A 9,448-nucleotide genomic window follows, 5' to 3' on the forward strand; every position below is an offset into this window, starting at 1 on the left:
ACCAAGTTTCCACTGGAAGTAGATCACTAGAATATCTTTTCAGAGGATAATTAAGGCTGTATCAAATAGTACAGATTCGTTGTTCAAATAAAATGAATATGAGTGATATGCCTGTCTTTGACTTAAATCCAATAACCCCTGCTTTTGATGGTTGTTAGGTATCATGGAGCCTGTTCCAACTCATAGGTAACCCCATGTGGAAGAGAACATAACCCACTCCGGTCCCGTGCCATCCTCACCATTGTTATGTTTGAGCCCACTGTTGCAGCTACTGTGTCATCTTGAGTGCCTGCCAATTTGGGAGGCTCATCTCTGGCACTATATCGGACACTGTTCTGCTGCTGTTCATAATGTGTTCAGTGGCTAATCCCTCAGAATTGGACCACCTCTTCCATCTTCGTAGTTCTTTGAAAGTTCTCCTGGGACCTGTTTACTGTAGTTAACCCTGGTAGTATTTTATTTTATTAAAAATATTTTGTGAATCATTTTTTGGGTTTCTTACAACTCTTATAACCCTTGATAATTTAGAAATTATTTTTATATCTTATATTGATATTTTTATTTGTATATTTCTCCCTTCACGCATGTTTCTGTTGTTCGTCCCCCTGGAGAACGGAGTGTATGTGATCATTGTGATGAGTTCCCCTTTCCCCCCCACTTTCCCCTACCCTCATGGTATTGCGACTCTCAATATTGGTCCTGAGGGTTTCACCTGTCCTGGATTCTGTGTGTCAAGAGCTCTTATCTGTAGCAGTGTACGTGCTCCGGTCTAGCCAGATTTGTAAGGTAGAACTGGGGTCATGATTGTCGGGGGTGGGAGGGTGGAGTATTAAAGAACTAGAGGAATGTGTGTGTCGGTGCTGCTATACCGCCCTCTGGCTGGCTCATACAAATCTTACAACAATCCATCATTCAATTGTTTCAAGCACGCTATACCTATGTTGCCATCAATATTTCCAAAACGTTTTCTTTCTACTTGAGCCCTTGGTATAAGCTCCTCTGAGGCCTGAGTTTTTTCTTGATTTCTTCCAGTTAAAGACATGCTGAGAATGTCCTTCCCTTTTGGTTTTCTAATTCTAGGTCTTTGCACATTTCATTATAATATTTGACTTTGTCTTCTCGAGCTGCGCTTTGAAAGTTTCTATTAAGCTCTTTGACCTTATGATTTCTTCCATTTTCTTTAGCTATTTTAAGATTAGGAGCAAGTTTCATAGTCTCTTCTGACATCCACTTTGATCTTTTACTTCCTGTCTTTTTAGCGACCTTTTGCTTTCTGCATGCATGATGTTCTTCATGTCCTCCCTCAGCTCATAAGGTCTTCTGTTATTAGTTTCAGCGCATCAAATCTGTCCTTGAGATGTTTTCAAGATTCAGGTGGGATAGACTCACGATAGTATTTTGGCTCTTTTGGACTTGGTTTCATTTTCTTCAGCTTCACCCTGAAATTACAAAAGTATAGTTGGTTATCTGTTCCACAGTCAGCCTCTGGACTGGTATTAGCTGCTGGTATTGATGTGCTCAGTCCTCTCTTCTCACAGATGTAATCAATTTGATTTCTTTGAATTCCACCTAGAGAAGTCCATGTGCATCATCACCTTTTGTATTGTTGAAAAATGGTATTTGTTATCAACTAGTCATTGGATTTGCAAAATTCTACCATAAGATCTCCATCTTAATTTCTATCATCAAGTCCATATTTTCTAATTACCATTCCTTCCTCGTTGTTTCCAACTTTCATTTTCCGATGGGAAGTAATTATTAATACATCTTGATTGAATATTTGACCAATTTCCAACTGACGATGTAGGTAGGCTTTTTCGAAGTCTCCATCACTAGCTTTTTGCGGTTGGTGAGTAAATTTGTATAATAGTTGTAAGCCATTCGTATATATTTTTAAACCTGGTTTATAATCTAAAGTAGATTTGACTTTAAATGATAAAATGATGTCTTTACTCAAAATATGAATATTTTAAAAACATACCGCTCCTAAATGAATCTGATTAAAAGCCACTACAGTTTCTCATGGGCGTTTTGTGTTGAATGGAGGATTACCCTGCTTATTTGATTATACTTGTGACCACGCTTTCACTAGAACGTGGACTTATTTATTAAACTTATTGAATCCTCTTGTCAGGAACTTTGGTCTACAGGCATGACCTATAACCACTATAATAATCTTGCAGAGTTAGGTAGGAACCTCATTTGAAAGATGAGAAAATGCACAGAGGAAGAATGAAGTTTGGGCTTAGTCAAGACATGGTATCTAAGAAACTGAGCTGAGATTCCAGCCCTGGTCTGATGCTAAAGCCTGTACTCTGCACGAAACCACAAAGGTTGGTTTTACACTAGCTGTTTTGTGTGTTTTTTCCCCAATTCAATGCTTGATGCTTTGGGGTTTTTTTTAATGTACTGTTTTTTGTGTGTCGCTGTTTGTTGTTGAAGTGTGCATAGCAATATATACATCAGTGCTACAATTTCTACATATATAATTCAATGACATGGATCATATTATACAGTTTGTCCAAATCTCACTCTCCTTGTATGAGTTATCCCTCCAGTATTAACATAAACCCACTGATCCTAAGTTTCATCTCTAAACTTGCAGGAGTTTCTGCCATGAATGGTGAGTTTTCTCCTCCTCCTTATCACGCACTGCCATTGAGTGAGTCCCTGCTGACTCATACGTAGCCCCGTGGATTTCTGAGGCTGTAGCTGTGGATGGGAGCACAAAGCCCACTCTCTTCTGTGGAGCTGCTGATGATAGTGAACTGCTGATTATGCGGATCACGGCCCAACTTGTAACCACTACACCATAGTAGAAGGGAAGTTACTTGTCCTTTGGTGAGACTTTGTCTCACACACGTTGGCCATGCTGTCAGGAGAGAACCAGTCCCCAGAGAAGGACATCATGCTTGGTAATGCACAGGGTTAGTTAGTGAAAAAGAAGACCCACGACAAGATGGATTGATCCGATGGCTGTAACAATGGGCTCAAGCAAAAGAATGGCGCAGGACTGGGCATGTGCTTCAATCCAACCCCCCGACCGTTAGCAGTTCCTCAAAGTCTCATTTTCCGTATCAGTAGAATGTGGGAAACATACCCATTTCTTTGGCTTTTGTGGTAACCACAGGAGATGGAGGTCTGTAAAGTGTCATGTAGAAGACAGTAGGTGAGTATTAGAAAATCAGATCATGCTCCTCTGCAGAATTGACAAGATTTTTAACTTTCTGGTAATTAAAAAAAATTCAACTTTTTTCATTGTTCCTGAGAATATACACCGATTGCTGTTCTTTGTTGAGAATATACATAGGAATACACACACCAGATCACATTTGTACATGTACAATTGAGCAAAATTGGTCGCATTACTCAGCTTGTACAACCTTTCTCATCCTTCTTAGCTGAGCTGTTCCTTTGCCATTAACATAAACTCACTGGTCCCTAATGTTCTAGTTAATCTTTTGAGTTACTGTTATAATTTTAATCCCATGTTCATTTTAAAAGAGCATAATCCTCAAGGTTGTCATTTGTTTGGTTTTAAGAAGACTTCAAGGTATGCTTTTGGTTTAAGGTTTAAAGATGATGACAGGGCAAAAGTTTCAGGGATTCATCCATTCTCCATGGCTCTAGAAACACTAGAATCCATAAGAATTTGAAATTCTGTCATACATTTTCTTCCTTCTATTCAAGATTCTGTATAGTCCTTGGTCAAAATGTTCAATAATGGTAATAAGGCAACATCTAGTTCTAGTACCTTGGCAAAGGAGCCACGTAAACCATTTCCTCCTAACTCTGGACTCTCTGCAATGCGTTGATTTATTTAATGTGTTTTTTTCTATTTATAACCTTTGTCATCCCCACCATAGCGACCTTTGTTTTCCTGACAGGTCTGGGTGAAAATGTAGGGTAAGATACTGATTGGGATAAACAAGCTGAAGGAGTAAACAACGGTTCCAGGGGGACATGGGAGGCGGGTGGTGGTGGAAAGGAAGTGGGTGTTAACAAACCCAGGGATAAGGGAACAGCAAGTGATCCAAAATCAGTGGTGAGGAGGGTGTAGGAGGCCTGGTAGAGCTTGATCAAGGGCAATGTAACCGAGAGGAATTACTGAAACACAAATGAAGGTTGAGTATTATAGTGGGACAAGAGGAAAGTAAAAGAAAATAGAGAGAAGAATTAGGAGAAAAAGGGCATTTATAGAGGTATAAATACAGGCACGTGCATATGTAAATATATTTATATATGATGATGGGGAAATAGATCTACGTGCATATATTTACGGGTTTAGTACTAAGGTAGCAGATAGACATTGGGCCTCCACTCAAGCACTCCCTCAATGCAAGAACACTTCATTCTATTAAACTTGCATTCCATGATGCTCACCTTCCCGACACGATCGCTGAAGACAAATGGGTGCATAAGATAATGTAGTGAAGAAAGCTGATGGTGCCCTGCTATCAAAAATAGTGTCTTGGGTCTTAAAGGCTTGAAGATAAACAAGCGGCCATGTAGCTGAGAAGCAACAATGCCTACATGGAAGAAACATACCAGCCTGTGTGATCACGAGGTGTCAAAGGGATGTGGTGGCAGGCATTAAAGAACAAAAAAAATCATATCATTGTGAATGTAGGTAAGTGCAGAGTGGTGACCTAAAGCCCATCTGTAGGCAAGTGGACATCCCCTTACGGAAGGGTCGTGCGGGGGACATGAGCCAATCAGGGTGTAGTGTAGCAAGGATGAAACATACAACTTTCCTCTAACTTCTAAATGCTCCCTCTACCTGTTTTCCCCTTTCCCCCACCCCCACTATAATGATCCCAAATCTACCTTACAAATCAGCCTAGACCAGAGGATGTACATGGGTACAGATAGAAACTAGAAACACACGGAATCCAGGGCGGATGATCCCTTTGGGACCAGTGGTGAGAGTGGCGATGCCCGGAGGATGGAGGGAAGATGGGGGAGGAAGGGGGAACCAATCACAAGGATCTATATATAACCCCCTTCCTGTGGACAACAGAAAAGTGGGTGAAGGAAGACGTCGGACAGTGTAAGACATGACAAAATAATAATAATTTATAAATTATCAAGGGTTTGTGAGGGACAAGGGAGCGGGGAGGGAGGGGAAAATGAGGAGCTGATACTAACGGCTCAAGTAGAAAGCAAATGTTTTCAGAATGATAATGGCAACAAATGTAAAAATGGGCTTGACACAATTGATGGATGTATGGATTGTGATAAGAGTTGTACTAGCCCTTATAAAATTATTAAAAGAATCAAATAAAGGTCCTGGTGATAAAAAGCAATAATTCTGAAAAAAATTTTTAAATGACACCAATTGGATTATGTGATTTAGCTATCAGTGATTGCTAACAGGGTTAATTGTTATTGACATTCTGCTGGATAGAAAACAAACCATCTCAGGAGAGGATGTTTTGCTAACAGCAAGAGAGAAAAGCCAGAAGTAGAACACTTCGTATGACCCGCACGATTTCTGCACATTGAACCTCCTTGATCCAGTTTTAACCTTAGAGTGGCAGAAGAGCCAGTATCAGAAACAGTCGAACCAAGATAGACTGGTGGACTTCCTAACCCATAGACAAATACAGTGCAGTTCTTGGGGCAGGAGCCTGGCCTTTGGAGTGTGATGCCTCTGGGTACTTAATTGGGGAAACTGAGTTTGCTGGCCCACAAAGCTAGAACTGAGCCTTCAGGTTGAGGCTTATGATGGAGTGACATGCCCTTTGGATATTTATTGATAGCCTTCAAAGAGCTTTGTAACATTGTTCAAGTCAGGCAGAGGCCAGGCTAAAGTGGTTGAGAGTCAGAGAGAGGCCTGCATGGTAGAGAAGAGATTATCCTGACTGAACAACTGTATCCTGAGCATTTGTCACTTCAATTGTAACCTGTTCGCTTCCTTAATAAACTTCTCAATAGTGAGCATCATCTGTAAGTTTTGTGTAGCCAGAATTATTGCTTAATAGGAATAGTTTTTTGGGTGATTAAAAATTTTAAAATAGTGGTAATGATTGTACAACATTATGAATATTATGACTGAATTATAAGTTTGAAATAGTTAAAATGGTTAAATTTACATTATATCCCCCCCAAAAAAAACCCTCAAAATTAATTATGTGTAGACTAGTAGTTCTAAAACTTTAGTGTTTATGAAGAATCACTTGGAGTTGCTTGTTCAAATCCATATTCTTGGGCTACCCAAGACCTATTGAATCTGATTTATTTGGGGGTGTGACCTACAAGTCTGCATTTTACAACATGTCTTTATAAATCATTTTATTGGGGTTCTTGTACCTCTTATAACAGTACATGCATCAATTGTATGATGCACATGTGTACGTATGTTGCCATCAGAAGTCTGCATTTGTAACGACCTACTTTAGATCACAGTTTGAGGACAGATCTAGAAAATTTACTTTCCATCACACCAAGAGTTGCTGTAGAAACTTTTGGTTTACTTTCTTTACTACTAAATCTTTCTTTTGTATTGTGTCCTGATCTTTAATGCTTTAAAATGCATGATAAAAGTATAAAAACTTAAATCATGCTTTGAAAAATGTATTCTCAAGTAGGGGCACAGGTGCTACTCGGCAGAAGCCACAGATGCTGCTCGACATCCTACACTGCATAAGACAGCTCCCCACCACTAAGAATGACCTGGCCCAACATATAAGTAAAGGTCACTGTTTATCAACTCGAGTTCACAAGGACCATGAATTATTGGAATCCCAGCACAATGTCTTAATAACTTGGAGAATTTGAGCAAGTGACTTAACATTCACGATGCTGCTTACTCAGCCATGAAAGGGAATCGTGTCTGAGGGTTGAACTAAATCACCGTGCTTCGTGAAGAGAGAAGTTGCTGCCTTGCGTGGGCTGGGCGTTTTCAGTACCGGTACTACGTCTGTGAGTATTGCTGCTATTTTTCTATAAAACCATTCTGTATGAGGGGCAGCAAGACAGAAGGCCCTCAAGGAGATGGATTGTCATTGTGGCTGCAACATTCGGCTCAAGCACAGGAACAATTGCGAGGATGGTGCTTGACTGGGCAGTGTTTTGTTCTGTTGCGTATAAGGTCACTCTGCGTGTCACAACTGACTCAATGCCACCTAACAACAACAGCAACATTCTACATCGGCTTCCTTTAAAATAGATGGCAGGAATAGCCTACCCCCCAAACCCCGTTGGCACTGAATTGATTTTGACTCATAACACCCTCTATAGGGCTTCCTAACTGTAAATCCTTACGGGAGCACACAGTCTCCTCCCTCTCCCATGATGTGGCTGGTAGGTCTGACTACATTGCCTAACCCACCATACCACCAGGACTCCGCTGAAAGAGTGAATCCTTATCAGTGAGGATTATAACATCCTGGCAATGATCGTGTACAGTTTTTCAAATTGTGGTTAGGGTCAAAGTTTACAGAGCAAAGTAATTTTCCATTGCACAATCCCACCCCCCCCCACCAATTTTGTTTTGTTACATTAGTTGTAATGTATTCTGTTGTACCACAGTCTTCCTACTTCCTCCCTGGGTTCCCTGTATCCATTTGTCCTTCTTCCCTGCCCCCTTGCAGACTTCTAGGCTTTGTTTGGGGGCAAATGCTGTCCTTTTGGTCTCCTGGTTAAATATCCTGAGGACTTCACCCCTCCCGAGTGTTACTGCTCACTTCATAGCCTGTCTGTTTCAGCAGTTCCAAACCCTCGGGTGCTCCACTGGAGGAAGATGGGCTTTCTACTGCCGCACAGAGTTACCGTTTCAGAAACTCCAGGGAAGTTGTTTGGAAGAAGGGTGGTTCCCAGGAGCGGTCCCAGTTCTATGTTTGAAGGGGACTAAGGGTCACAGCCTCTGGCAGACCAGTAAATGTGGGCTTTTATGATCCTGAATTTTGTTTTGTGTTTTTCTTTCATTCTTCCCAGGACCTTCTGTGCTCCATTTCAGCGTGGTAATCAAGCACCATCTAATTCTTAAGGTCTCTGGGTAATGAAAGCCATGATTGATATGGTCTGTAACTTCTATTAATGCTTTCTTTGAGTCTTGGATTTTGTTTCTTCTCCTTTATTCTAAGGGGGAGACACCAACAAGTTGCATTTTAGTAGCTGCTGACCAGCTTTTGTGACCCTCCTTGGGACTCACTCACCACAGTAGACTCTGGGACATGTTTGTGGTGAACTATAGTTTCCAGTTGGCTTAGATGTCGCCTGAGACTGTGTTCCTAAGCCACCAAACCCAGATAGATATTCATTCCATCAAGGTGTTTGCTTATTGCTGAGAAGTTTGCATAACTTTTCACTTGTATGCCCTACCATATACATGGACATAAGCATACAAATTTGTATGTGCTATAAATACCATGGTAAGTTTACAAAGTATTGCTACAAAACACAGAAACCTTATTAAGCAGAAGTATCAAAACATAAAGCTGTTGTTTCTCAACATACCTTCCATGTAGGTCTCTAGACTTCTGAGGGAGGTGTTTCTCTCTCATCAACCTTTCCCCGAAGCATTCTGGCCTCTTTGATTGACACCACATCCAAATGGCCGTGTTGGCGTCTGTGGTAGTTAGATAATCTCCTTTCAGCTTACAAAGGGTTGGAGTCTCACTTGTGGGGATGGCCTTCTCCTGAGCTGCTGCCTTCTTCCCTGGAGGCAGGAGACCACTCTCTGCTTGCCTTCCTGCTGTCAAGCCACAGGAAGACCCTTGGTGGAACCAGAGCCCTGGAGCTGGAGGAGCCACGTGGAGAGATGCTTCCACCGCCACTGGATTCCCCAAACACTCTACCCACTGGCCTGTGATCTTCCTGCACTCAGTGTCATTGCATGTGTTGCATGAGTCTGAAGAGGAACTTACAGATTGTATTGGACATAGGGGCTAATATCGGACTTAGAGACTTGATCGGTACTAGGCTGGGGTGTTTTCTTAATATATAATTGCTCTTTTATATAAAGCTCTTTTTTACCCCTGAATTTATTTTATCATTTTTAATCATTTACCATTCCATACATCAATTGTATCAAGCATATTTGTACACATGTTGCCATTATCATTTTCTAAACATTTACTTTCTATTTGAGCCCTTGGTATCTGCTCCTTTTTGCCTCCCTCCCCCCTCCCCCCATGACCCCTTGATAAATTATAAATGCTTGACTTGCTGTCATGACAACCGTTTCCCGACCCTGCTTGGTCACAGTGGGGAAGGTGCTGGCTGCCTGAGCAACGTTTGTGAGTCAGCGCCAGCTGCGCTAGAGGTGGGTGCTCAGCCGGGGACTCCCGGGAGGCAGGCTTCAGAACAGCTGCCCGGGAGGCGCCAGGAACCGCGGCGGCGCGGAACCCAGTTGGATCCTAATGTTGAAATCAAGGTAGACGCGTAAAGCAAACTTAAAATCCAGTTTCTTGTATTTCAATACTATGTCATAACAGTCAGATAA

The sequence above is a fragment of the Tenrec ecaudatus genome, chromosome X, assembly GCF_050624435.1.
Source record: "Tenrec ecaudatus isolate mTenEca1 chromosome X, mTenEca1.hap1, whole genome shotgun sequence".
Lineage (NCBI taxonomy): Eukaryota > Metazoa > Chordata > Mammalia > Afrosoricida > Tenrecidae > Tenrec > Tenrec ecaudatus.